At 36.1% G+C, this 14,152-nt stretch overlaps 2 long non-coding RNA genes across 2 annotated transcripts in view; both read left to right on the forward strand.

Annotated features, from left to right (window-relative positions):
• Positions 1 to 2,498: 2,498 nt before the first annotated feature.
• LOC125935652 (uncharacterized) overlaps positions 2,499 to 14,152 on the forward strand; it is a 34,520-nt gene continuing 22,866 nt past the window's right edge. Inside the window, exon 1 of the long non-coding RNA XR_007461736.1 lies at positions 2,499 to 2,771. This is a non-coding gene — a long non-coding RNA (uncharacterized LOC125935652). The remainder of the gene's footprint in view (positions 2,772 to 14,152) is intronic.
• Positions 8,547 to 11,596, forward strand: LOC125935654 (uncharacterized). Its single transcript, XR_007461737.1, has 2 exons — positions 8,547 to 8,992; positions 11,466 to 11,596. It is a non-coding gene; the product is annotated as an uncharacterized LOC125935654 (long non-coding RNA).

Raw genomic sequence — 14,152 nt, forward strand, 5'->3', positions numbered from 1 at the left:
CACTTATATTTGAGAGAAACTACTTTTCAGGCCAATGTTTAAAAGTACAACAGCCAGAGGTAGTTATAATTCTAGTCCTTCCAATATTGTAGAGGTAAATAATTAATCTTTTCTCCCTTTCCCCCTTCCCACACTCCTCTACTTATTGAACACTATGTATTAGATACTAATCAATGAGCTCTATACTAATTAATCCTTGCAACAATGCTTTGCTGTAGGTAGTGTAAATTTCTTTCTTTTTTTTCACATAATAAAACTGAAGCATTGAGAACTTAAGAAAACTGTAAGGGGTTAAATAGCAGCAAGTAATGATATCACATAAGCAGTCTGATTTTGGAAACCATACTCTTAACTGGACACTATAGAAGTTCTTATAGATGTAGATTCATCAGATAAGGGATTTGCAAATATCATCTCCACCCCCTATCAGAATCTTTCAAACAGTAGTAGCTTTAAATTTTGAAAAAGTCCGAATTATCATTTTTTTAAAAATTTTTTTAACATTTATTTATTTTTGAAAGGCAGAGAGAGACAGAGCGCGAACGGGGAAAGGGGCAGAGAGAGAGGGAGACACAGAATCCGAAGTAGGCTCCGGGCTCTGAGCCGTCAGCCCAGAGCCCTACGCGGGGCTCGAACTCACGGACCACGAGATCAAAGACCTGAGCCGAAGTCGGCTGCTTAACCGACTGAGCCACCCAGGTGCCCCCGAATTATCATTTTTTAATTGTATTTTGGTTTTTGGAATTCTATGTATGTAACAAATCTTTCATCAATCCAAGGTCACAGAAGTTTTCTTCTATTTTTTCTAGAAGTTGTATAGTTTTAGGTTTGAAAGTTAGCTCTGTCACTCATTTTAAATTAATTAATTATATGTTGGAGGGACTCATCAAAATGTATTTTCATTTTTTAATATAGATATTGAGTTGCTCAAGCATGATTTGTTGAAAGGACTATTCTGTCTCCACAGAATTGCCTTTTCAGTGTGGTCAAAAGTCATTTGTCTGTGTATATAAATGAGTGTATTTCTGGATTCTCTGCTATGTTCCATTGATCTATTTGGCTATTTTGGTGCCAATGCCACACTATCTTTTTTTATTATAGCTTTATAGTAAGTCTTGAAGTCAGATTGTTTTAATCCTCCAATTTAGTTCTTTTTTTCTTTTTTTTTTCAAAGTTGTTTTGACTACTCTAGATACTTTACATTTCCAAATGAATATTTCTAAGTGCCTGCTAGGGCTTTATGGATTCTATAGGTATTTGAGGAGAATTGACATTTGAACAAGATTGAGTACTTTAAATTATGAATAAGGTTTCTCTTATTTAGAACTTATAAAATTTCTCCTAGCAATGTTTTACAACTTTAGTATTTAGGTCTTGTACACCTTTTGTCCAATTTATCCCTAAATAGCTTGATGTTCTTATGGATAATATCTTTAAAAAATTTTAATGTTACATGGTTCATTGCTAGCGTATAAAAATATGGTGGATTTTGATATTGTATCTGTAAGCTCTCTTAAATTCACTTATTTGTTCCAGTGGCTTTTTATAGATTACATTGGATTCTTTTACAAAGATGATCATGTCATACACAAATAAGTATAGATAACTTCAACACAACTTGACCTGATTGTCATTTATAGAATACTATATCCCAAAAAAGCATAAAACAAATGCTCTTAGAGCACACTTGAAACCTTTATCTAGAAAGACAGATTCTGGACGGGCCATAAAATAAGTCTAAATAAATAGAAAAGTTGTTCAATCACAGTGTGCTATTTGACCACAGTGGAATTAAATTAGAAATAAAAAAAGCAAGTATTTCTCTAAAATTTGAAGATTTTTTTTGGTCATTATTTCTTCAAATATTTTCAGTCTTGTTTCTCTCACTTCTCCTTTGGGGACTCCAATTATATTACATTAGGCTGCTTGAAATTTTCCCAAGTTTACTGGTGATTTTGTCTTTTTTTTATGTCTTTATTTTATTTTGAGAGAGAAACAGAGTTCGAGTGGAGGGAGGGGCAGAGAGAGAGTGAGACACAGAATCTGAAGCAGTCTCCAGGCTCTGAGCTGTCAGCACGGAGCCCGACGTAGGGTTCGAACTCACAGACTGTGAGATCATGACCTGAGCTGAAGTCAGATGCTTAACCGACTGAGCCACCTAGGTGCCCCGAGGTTTTCAATTCATAAATTTTCTTCTATGTGTTTTTCAAATTGGATAGGTTGTATTGTCTTCAAGTTTACTATTTTTTTCTTCTGTAATGATTAATCTGCTATTAATCCTATCCAATGGATTTTTCTTTAAGGCATTATAGTATTCATCTGTAGAAGTTTGGGACTCTGTATTTTCCATATCCTTACTTAACTGTTTGAATATAAAAAATAAGCTATAATTACTGTTTTAATGTTTTTTGTCCAATAATTCTATCATCTGTGTCAATTTTAGGTTGGTTTGGATCATTTAAAATCCGCCCCCCTCCATCATTGGTCATCTTATTTCTTCTTTCATTCCTGTTAATCTTTAATTGGGTGTTACATATTGTGAGTTTAATCTATTTAAGTGTTATATCTTTTTGTACTTTTAGATACCTCAAGCTTTGTTCTGACAGACAGTTAAGTTACTTGGAAATTTTTATTTTAGTTCAGTTTTTGGTCTTGTTAGGTATGAATGAGGCAGCATTGAATCTAGGGCTAATTATCCTACACTACAGAGGCAAGACCCTTGTAAATACTCTTAACTATACTTGTGGAGAAGCCACTTTCCTCAATGTTATGTAAGTATCAAATACTATTCCTTTTAATCCTTTTGGATGATTGTTTTTCCAGAGTTGATGCACCATCATTACTCCACCGAATACCTAAGTGGAGCTTTTTATAGATCTCCAGTGTTCTGCATACAGCTATCTCCTCTCTGATACTGTGTTCTGTGATTCTAGCCATCTTGGTCTCTCTGGACTTTCAGCAATATCGATTTACACAAGAGATCCCAGGGTCATAACTGTACCATAGCCTGGAAATTCACTCAAGATATTGAGCTGGGCTCATCTTGCTTGTTTCCCGTGTCTCAGGGATCACTAACCTATGCTGCCTGGTATCCAGTGTCTTGAAAACCATTGTTTCAAACATTTTGTCTTGTTTCTTTGAATGTTTCAGGAAGAAGAGTAAATCCAGAAATAAAGAAATTAATTTGATTTTAGAAAATAACAAGAGTGTGCATTTCTTACTGTATGCATTCATCAATATCAGAGCTACTGCATAAGGAAAAGATCTCTTTTGAATTTTATTTCCTTGAGCCTACAACCTTTATATCTGTGTACATTTATTCTTCCAAAAGAGCTGGTTTGTTGCTTTCTGCTTTCAAATCTAAAACATTCATTATCTCTTAAAGGAACTGACAAGTCTTATTCGCCTATTAGTAGTTAAATTAGTGTCTTTCAAATTTGCTCAGATAGTTAAACCACCACCTTAGCTTTTTGTGGAATGTAATCAAAGACAAATACATTTCATTTCATTTCATTTTATACACTACAGAATTTTTTTTACTTGCAAAAATATAATCATTACATGTACACACGTTCCACATCTCAAGTAATAACACTAATGTAATCATCCATTTTTCTATTCAGCATGTGCTTATTGATTACGTATTGTGGTACATGCATGATCTTGGATATAATCTTCATTACTATTCATAATTATTGTTAACAATGTATTTAGGTCAATCAAAATCTGAGCTGAGACATCTATTATAATGATTATTTAATAATAGAATTGTGCCTGTGAAACTCTTCGGTACCTTTAGATACAAGGCAATCTAACCTGAATTCTACTCTCAGATATTTATAGTGTTGAAATCTTAAGAAATGATAAGAAAACTCTAGAATATCAACACTGAAGCTCATTACTTCCAAGAATATTGCTGAAAAAAAAATATCAACATTAAGAGTCATTGATTACATTTCAAATCATATTTTTAGCTGTATGATATTTTGTGGTAAAATATTTGGTGTGTGGATATTAATTATATCAACTATGCAAATTGAGAAAAATTCTATAGTTTTTCTAAAATTTTCTAAAAGTGATCATCACTTTAATTGTTGTCTTCTTCTCTTCCTCCTTCTCCTCTTATTTCTCCTCCCTCCTCCTCCTCCTCCTCCTCCTTCTCTTCTTCTTCTTCTTCTTCTTCTTCTTCTTCTTCTTCTTTTTCTTCTTTAAGTAATGGATACTCTAGTTCAAAGAACACCCACAATTGGAAATGGAAATTGATAAATTTTTTTTTAATGTTTTAAATGTTCTTTAAATTTATTTTTGAGAGAGAGACAGAACGCAAGTGGGAGAGGGGCAGAGAGAGAGGGAGACACAGAATCCAAAGCAGGCTCCAGGCTCTGAGCTGTAAGTACAGAGCCTGACACAGGGCTTGAACCCATGAACAATGAGATCATGACCTGAGCCAAAGTCCAATGCTTAACTGACTGAGCCACCCAGGTGCCCTGATAAAATTTTTTAAACTCATTTTGGCAGTCTGAATCATGAATGTCTTAAACATACTCATATCTTTTGATAGTATCTTAAAAAATTGTCAATGAGTTTACAGAGTTGACCTTTATGAATATTCAGCACAAAGCTTCTTATAATAAGAAAAATTAGAAACAACTTAAACGTTGAAAAAATGGATTTAAAAATAAATTGTGATACATAGAAATAAAAGGCACAACATAAGGACCACAGTCAATGATATTATAATAATGATGTAACAGGACAAGTCGTAGCTAACTTGTGGTGAGCATAGCATAATATATAAATTTGTCAAGTGACTAAGTTTTATGCCTGAAACTAACATAACATTGGGGGTCACCTATATTCAAATAAGAAAGAACAGATTGTGATACAATAATATAAGGAAATACCCTACAATTATTTTAAAAGATACTTCTCAAAATAAAGATTATCATATTAGCTTGAGTAAAAAAAAAATTCACATTCCAGACTGTATGTATTATATGACCCCTTTGTACATGTGTTTGTGTGTGTTTGCATTTGTGTGAGTGTTGCATGAAGCAACACATGTATATAAAGACCCAAGGATGCATATGGCAAATACTAGCAGTTTTTTTTTTTTAATTTAGGTTCGGTTTTTGATGATTTTTATTTCTTTTCTTTTTCTTTGTTTATATCGTAATATTGTAATAGTGTCAGGCTTCCTGACTTGCAAGGTTACCCTGAAACATTCTCATGTCACCTCTGTGACTGGGAACTGAAAATAAGAACACACAGGAAAGCAGGGAGGAAAGGAAGGTCTTCTCAGCTGAACCATGGTTGGTAGAGCCAACATCATAGCCATGCCTCCTCATCAATCAAATATTAGTCCTGACACAGCCCTGCTGTAACATCCACTAACCTAAAAGATTAAACCAACAGTTGTTCAATGCCTGCTCTGGGTCATTGATCCTGACTTTTCACCTCTACCTAGGCCCCTATGGCTTCAGCTTTTCCCTCGATTTTTTTCTTCCTCTTCTCTTGCTCTCATGTCTCTGCTTTGACTCCTCTTACTACCACCTAGCAGATGCTTTTTTTTTTTTTTACCTATAAACATCATACTTTCAAAGAGATAGGATCTGATGGGCTTTATTAACCATTATCCTAAATAGAGGGCCCCGTTAGAATAGTATATCAGGCTCAGTCACCTCACTGGTTGGGGCCTTTGGGTTAGATATCCTTCCCTGTTCCAATCAGCCATGGCCATTGACATGTGCCACAGACCATAGGAGCTCTGTGGAGAAGGTTCCTTTTATGACATAGTAGCCACTTAGAGGCTTCTCTGAAAACCTCATTATAGGCTTCTCAGTGTAGTGATTAAAAATAAATAAATAAAAACAAGGAAAGGGGCAGCCCATTACATAGTTCGAGAGAGTTCTCATGATGAGAATGTTTTTCTTTATGTTGAGCTGAAATCTGCCTCTATATATCTTCTTCCCCCCCTTTTGTTTTTCTCATATTTCACTCTAACTGTTCTTTCCAAACATTTGGGAAGAAATATTTATTGCTCAAATGACAAAGTTTGTAACCTCTCATTAATTGAATACTCTGTTCTGTGGCAGGGGCAGGGTCCAGTTTATCCATATGCCATTAAAATGTGACTTCCAGAAATAAACACTATAGACAGATGTGATCTACTTACCTGTAAATTGCAGATGATGTAAGACTTTCCAGCAGCCAAGTCAGACTCCTGGTTTCTATCAAAATGTTCTCTAACCAGGTTTCTCTCATTTGACACTCACACAATGGATTTATTGTCCTGTGGATGCATGAATTTGCATCTTTTAGATTTCACCTACTGTATCTTCAAAAAGTGTTGTACAGTTTACAAGCACTTTCATAGACATTATCTCATTTAATCCTCCTAACATGTTGATATTGGCTCAAAGCTCCTGCTTGGTTCTATAAGATCATTTCCAGTTGCCAATCTTTCCTATGTTCACTGTGAACACTGATCTTTTCCACGTAACAACTGAGGTAAGTGGAATACATTGCCCCTTATAGCATTACAGAGAAACTGTGTGGAGCTATGAACTAGGAAAGGCAGGATGTACAGTGTTTGGGGGCATAATCGTTGCAAGGATAAATATCATTATGTAACTGGGAGAAGACAGAGTAGGAATCAATAAAACAATATTTTCTCCTGAATGTTCACAAATATGCTCTTCTCTTAGTGTCAAGAGAAGCAGTCAAATGCAGGGACGGGACTTTCCTCAGACATTTATAAAGTCATGAGTCAGATACAGTACATGGCATTTGACTAAACTCTTGTACTTCTTTGTTTACCTGTGTCCTAGTCTTTCCAAGTTCTATCATCACATCTTGATTCTTTCTTACCATGCAAATATGAAAGCTTTGTGGTTCAAGGTGGTGCTCTCCATTCAGTGGGCTGCTACCTGGTTGGCATGATTCGCTTGAGAGTCATTCTGTCCATAGCATTGCTCACTCAGTCATTATCATCTCTGCCTCATTCCATTGTCTCTACTCTCTATATAAGGAAAGTACTCTGTCTTGTTTGTTTCCCTGACATATTTTCACTGTCTTAGATCATAGAGGAGATGCAGGATTTTTTTTCCTCTTTATAATCATCCAAATGCTACCCAGCTATAGACTATAGTTACAGATCTATTATTTTATTAAAATAAATTGGTAAATATCCAGTTTTGAGCAGAGCATTCTCATGTTGACTGTCCTAATAGCTACAAAAATTTACCAAATTTGAATCAAGTAAATCATGTGATATCTACGATTCATTTTCTATGTGTAAATGTCAAATAGGAACAGAAGCATAGCTGGATTCCAAAAATTTTTCCTAAACATTGAAAAAAAATGATTTTTAATTTTTTAAAAATTGAGTATGGCTGGTAATCTTATGGAAGTTATTTGAAATCCCTCATAGCTCCTAATAATTTAAATGAGATTATGTGTTGGGTTAAGATAGTCTTATAGGTAGCTGTGAATGTCTGTGTGTATACATCCATGACACTGTGTCTTTGAGGGGGTGGTGTACATTGGAGAGACAGAGTATGAGGAGAAGCACTCCTACCAAATCTTCCCCTCCATTTGGTATTAGTTCAACACTATTAAATGTAAGCACAAACAAAAAATATCCAGAACTACTTGCTATTAGTGACAAAACACTTGGGAAAATATAAGGGCATTCATATGAAAGCATTTTCTGACCAATCCTTTTTCTCCACAGTTGCCAGTTGGGTATGGCTTGCTTTTAGCATAATTCATGAATGCATAACAAAGTATAGTTTTTAGAAGTTGGAAACCAGTTGCTGGTGAGTCTGCTGCAATGGGTCATTTTATAACTATTTCTACTGTCTGGAGCTGATAGAGATATTTTGTCCAACCACCCCATACTTACTTGCTTCATCAACTGTATTTCTTTTTACCTGAGTAGACCCTTGCCCTATGTACCAAATAATAGTCATTATTTATCTCATTTATCCCACATCAGTAGTCTTTACAGTAGATATTTTTATGTCCATTTGACCAATGGAGTAAGACAACTTCCAAGAGCTGAATAGTTTGCTATAGGTCATTCAGCCAGGAAGTGGTAGACACAAGATGACAGTTCTATTTGTCTGCATACTCCCTACTTGGCTGCACCTAGAATGCCTCTCCAGTCTCTCTTGGATCCTTCCCTGTCCTCTTTACCCTGTGACTCATAAAGTAGATGACCTAATCTACGTGTTGCTTCTCAATAATTACTTTAACACAACACAGTATGTAATGATCGGTATTTCCAATAAAATTAAAGAGTTAATAGCAAAGCATATGTTCCAACCCATCTTCTCCTGAGAACTTAGTGAATTGTATTCCAGAAGAAGCTCTCAAATAACTACTTAGCCTTCTTGTCACCTGTCTGCATGCACACAAGAGAGCAAATCCATACCTGTATCAAGTTTCTTAGTCCTATGTTAGAGAAAACACCTCTGCCTGGTGTTTAAACACATTTCACCTTCAGGTGCTTTATGCAAGAGCCCACATTTATGCATTTATTCAGATAATCAGCATTCAGAGAAGACACACTAGGCCCTCCCCAGGGTTCTCTCTGAGGAGAACTGAGAACTGGTGGCTCTATATGAGTAGCTGTAGGTGTTTATCTAGTCTTCTTCAACAGTCTGAAGAGGATCTAGCTTCATTCAAAGCTTGGTGTGCTGTTCCTGAATAATTAATGCCCATGCTATTTGAATTTAATTTGAAGCCATTATATTGTGCTGGTGACAAAACATTGAACAAGATTAGTATCCTGGACCTCCCTGAGTTTACCATGCTTTGGCAAATGGATATGAGGATACTTGTTGCTCTTTTTCTCCATCCAGGCCAGAGCTGAATGCCAACTTCAGCTCTGTATCCATTTGCCTTTTCATGTTACATTATGTGAGAAAGGAAGTGTACAACCTAACCTTGTCTTAAACCTCTTCAGGATCATCTCTGCATCCTTGAGGTTAGTCATACCCTCTTTTATTCTCTAACCCAATAACTTCCTATTTTCATTAAAAAATAAGAATGAATAGAGCAATATTTGGAAAGAACATCTTTGCTTAGAAGATCTTATCAAATAGCACTGCCGGTTTGTCTACTTAAGGTTTTATCTTCTTGGGGCGCCTGGGTGGCTCAGTTAAGCGTCCGACTTCAGCTCAGGTCACCATCTCACAGTCCGTGAGTTCGATCCCCGCGTCGGGCTCTGGGCTGATGGCTCAGAGCCTGGAGCCTGCTTCTGATTCTGTGTCTCCCTCTCTCTCTGCCCCTCCCCCATTCGTGCTCTGTCTCTCTCTGTCTCAAAAATAAATCAACGTTAAAAAAAAATTAAAAAAAAAGGTTTTATCTTCTTAGAAGCTCTAATTCTAGAAAGTCTAATATTTGCTTCTATTTGTACTTTGATTTACACATTTTTTTAACAACTATTTATGGGGCTTGGGCTCTCCTTGAGGGACCATGCCGACTACCAAGAATACCCACCTGAGAGCACCCATCACCACCGCAGCCTTTACCCAGAGGCTTTCTGAATAGAAGTCAGATTTTAAAATATCTCTTATTGTAAATGTTTCTTTTCTCCCCTTTACTTTGGTGAAGGTGAGATAATTTTTGCTTCTGTGATTTAATAAAAAGCTTTTAAATACCTCTACAGTTGAAACACTTTGTTTATAAACAAAGGGGAAATGGATTGAAGTAACTTACTATGTCCATCTGAAAACAATTTGTACTACTACTGGAATTTATTGAAAATGTAGATGAATCAAACAAGCTAGATTAGTTATTAACAAACTATAGGAGAAAAATGGATAAAACAATGAAATTTGTCTTAAAACATGGATATAATTTGAAGATTCATAAAACAAAGCAAATCCTAGGGTGTTCTTCAAGTGAGGCTATTTGAAGGAAACTGACTCATCAATGAAATTCTTATAAGGGGATAAAATGAGTATTCTAATTCCTTTGGAAAATTAGATACTTACATAAGAAGGCCTACCTGAAAGATTTGCTTCCTCATTGTGAGATAACAGAAAATATATGTATTGGTGTCTGCTCTCCAGTTCCTGACATAAATCTTCTAAAGCTCTTGTAAATTCCTAAGAATAAGGAGCATCTCTTGTTTTAACATGTGATCTTTGACCTTGTCCCTAACAGAGAGCTCCTAAAACCCTTGTAAATTCCTAAATGATAAGAGTACTAGGATAATCTTTTGTTCTAACCAGGTGATGCTGGATGGGCTGTTGGATGCAGACTGGTCATCAGAAAGACCAAGCCATGATTAGAACCTTGCAATTTTCAACTTTTCCCCTCACTTCCAGCTTCTGCACAGAGTGTAGAAGAGTTGGAAATGAAATTAAGGAAGCCTCCATAAAATCCCAATAGTATGGAGTTCAGGAAGATTGTGAGTTAGTGAACATATCCATATACTGGCAGACTGACATGTCCCTTCTCCACTGGAACAGAAGCCCCCATACTCGAAACCCTCCCAGACCTTATGCTATGTATCTCTTCATCTCACTCTTTATCTGTTTCCTTTATCATATCCGTTAATAAACTGGTAAACATAAGTAAGAGTTTCTTCAAGTTCTGTGAGCCACTCCAGGAAATTAACCAAATCTGAGGAGGAGGTCATGGTAGCCTCTATTTTATAGCCTAATTGGACAGAAGTTGTGGGCAACCTGGGACCTATTAAGTGTGATTGGCATCTGAAGTGGGGAGCTGTGTTCTGGGACTGAGCTCTTAATCTGTGGGATCAAATGCTATTTCTAGGTAGATAGTGTTAGAATTGAATTAAATTGTATGATACCCAGCTGATGTCACAGAATTGCTTGGTGTGGGGAAAATGCACACATCTGGTGTCAGAAGTGTTGGGAGTGTGGTAGTAGTGTAAGAGCAAAGGGTTTACAAAAGGAAAAAAAGTGGGATTCTCTACTCACCTATCAAATTATTAAACATGCAATAGCATGTTATCACAAATAGTAGGAAGCTAGCAAGTATCTATTAAACATATTTGAAATCAACTGCTCTGGAGCATATTAAAGAATCAGACTACATTAAAAATATTTAAAGTCTATTTTAGTATTGAAGAATAGTATAAAGCTCAGTAAACATGTTTAAACTAACTTGTTGGGGATAACTTTTCCTATATGTGTTCAAAAGTGAATCCACTTTTACTCTTGTTATTCAAACACAGGTGAGACATGGTCTTTTGGTGACAAATCTGGATCTAAGGAACTCATTTTGCAACATATATAAATTTTGCAGTATATACAAAAATTGAATCATTCTGTTGTACATTTGAAACTAATATAATGTTATGTTAGTTATACCTCTGTCAAAAAAAGAAACTCAAATAGAAAAAATGAATTAAGTATTTTATATATTTAATAAACAACTACATATCTCTGTTTTGCCTGGTAATTGTCTTCCTGATTTCTTTTCAGGATAAAAACAACAAAAGAGTAGGAATGAAAACAACCACTTTACTCGGAAATTTGTTACTGAACACACATTTTCTATTAGGCCTCTTCTAGGCTTTGTAAAGATCTTTATAAAGATTCTGTTTTGTCCTTAAGCCATTTGTGCTGTAAAATAATTCATCAAAATCATGATTGATTTATTCCTTCATAGGACAAGTCTTCATTAAACACTACTAAGTGTAAGGCTTACAGCTAAGGTGGTACTAATGAACCAAACAGGAATTGTTTTTGCCTTCATGGAGTGCAGTCCAATGGAGTTCACAGACATTCATCACAGTATCAAGGTAGCACATGTGGACTCATCACACAGAATCTAAAAGTTCAATGAAGAGAAGCATATGGTCCTTTTAAAGTTCGAAAACTGGAGGATAGTACTCAAGAAAGCCAGAGAATTGTTCATCTGAAATCTAAAATGTGTGTAGAAGTAAGTAGGAGTGCATAGGGAAATAAGAGAAAACTGTGTATTCCTACCACAAGAACTAGTGTTAGGGTTGACTTGTGTCTCCCCAAAAGATGTGTTGAAGTCCCAGCCCCCATTCCTTCAGAATGTAATCTTAACTTGGAAATATGGTCATTGCCAATGTAATTAATTAAATTGAGGCCATAGTGGAGTAGATTGGGTCCTTAACCCAATATGACTGGTGTCCTTATAAAAAGAGTAAAAGTCACAGAAAGAGAAGATGGCTCCATGAAAACTGACCCAGAGAGTGAAGTCATCCTGCTACCAGCCAAGGGTCATCTGGTGCTGCCAGAAGGAAGGAACTAGGAATAGCATAGCCCTGACAGCACCTTGACTTTAGACTTCTAATATCCAGAATTATGAGACAATGTATTTCTATAGTTTTAAGCCACCTAGTTGGTGGGTCTTCATTACAGCAACCTTAGGAAATGAAAATACCCAGCATTTATAAAAGTCTGTGGCAATGAAAAAGAATCCAAAATCAAAGGACCAGAAGATATCCAGGTTGGATTGTACTATGTGGGAGAGATAGGGTTGCTGGATATAATACCAGAACTAGTTTGAATTTCAGATAGACAACAAATACTTTTTTTTGTATAAGTATGCCTCATCTAAAAATCTGCTAAAATTATTTGTTTCCTGAAATTCAAATTTATTTGAGCACGCTATGTAGTTTTACTGGCTAAATTTTACAACCCATGACTCATGGTAGAAGGTGATGGGAAGGAGGAATGGAGAGGCTACTCCATGGCAGATTGAGTTTATAGGGATGTGGAAATGGTGACAGCAGTTATAGACAGCCCTGCAGCAATTTAGCTATAAAAGGTATAAGGCGGATGCTGCAGGAGCTGGGGTAGAAATGGAGGAATGAAGGGTTGAGTGAGGATACATTTTTTTTCATATTTCTGTTTTTGAAATGGGAGAGATTTGTGTATATTTAATAGATGTCTTAGTCCATGCCATCCTCTGACCTAAGTACCTCTCAAAGGCCCCACATCTTCATCCCATCACATTTGGCATTAGGATTTCACCATAGGAATTTTGTGGGGCACTTGGACATTCAGACCACAGCAACAACGAACTGATAGAATCCAGTTGAGAGTTTGATTACACAAAGGGAAAAAAGGGATAGCAAATATTTATAGCTCATGAGAAGATAAAAAATGGTGGATCCAAAGAGGTTAATCTTAGGTAATAGAAGAGGAATATCCTTTAACAAAAAAAGAGGAGGATAGTGGGGGTTCAGTGTGGGTTATTTGATATAGGTAATATTAGAGAAGTAATTGGTGTTTGGGAATTCACATCAGGTAATCCCTATCTTCTGTTTAAGAGGCAAGTTTATAAGCTAAAAACCTAGAGGATCAAGACTGTTTTAGAAGATTGAAGGGAGAGGAGAAGGTTTAATTTGTCATTGTGGATTGGATTGAGAAACTGAAGGCAATGTCCAACAGTATTAGTGGGCCATTTGACTTTTAATCTCAACAATTTCACAGTAACATAAGTGCTCTTTTTGCTCAATGGAAAAAGTTCACATGGAGGCTTGGAGAAGGAACTAATTCATTAGGGTAGGAGGGAAGAGAGTCCAGGCAGGTATAAATGAGGAGGAAGCAACTCTTTTGATCTTACTTTGAGGGATCCATAGGACTCCGTTGTATGTAGAAGGTGGGGTGGATATATCTTGCTTAGTGTGCATAGAGGAAGGTAGGATCGAAAAAGGTCTGTTATTTACCCATCATTGAGTCTATAATAAGCTTAAATTTTTGCTTTGAGGGAGAAAAGAGATAGCAAACACTCCAGGAACTCATAGGTGGGAAAAATCTTCAAAGTTTGGGATAGGTGGAAAGACTTTTGAGAAGAGAGGTAGACTTGAAAAGAAGAAGGACTAAGCCTTCTTAAGTGGAAACATGGTAGAAAAGGTGGCTTAAGAAAAGATGTGATGCCTGGAAATTTTCTTTTGAGATGCCTCAGTAATTTTTTTAAATTGGACTTTATGTGTCTACACAATTCAAATTTTCGTGTAATCTTCCTGCTCATGTAGATATTTGATACTGGTATTCTTATTACACAGGCTACTGTATTTATGTTTCAGCCCTGCGCTTTGCCAGGGACTTTCTTGCCCTTGAATGTGGAAGATATTCTATTCATCTAGAAAGTATGTATGGAATGTAATGTAGCCAGTTAGTGCCATGAG

Source organism: Panthera uncia, assembly GCF_023721935.1.
Source record: "Panthera uncia isolate 11264 chromosome A1 unlocalized genomic scaffold, Puncia_PCG_1.0 HiC_scaffold_17, whole genome shotgun sequence".
Taxonomy (NCBI): domain Eukaryota; kingdom Metazoa; phylum Chordata; class Mammalia; order Carnivora; family Felidae; genus Panthera; species Panthera uncia.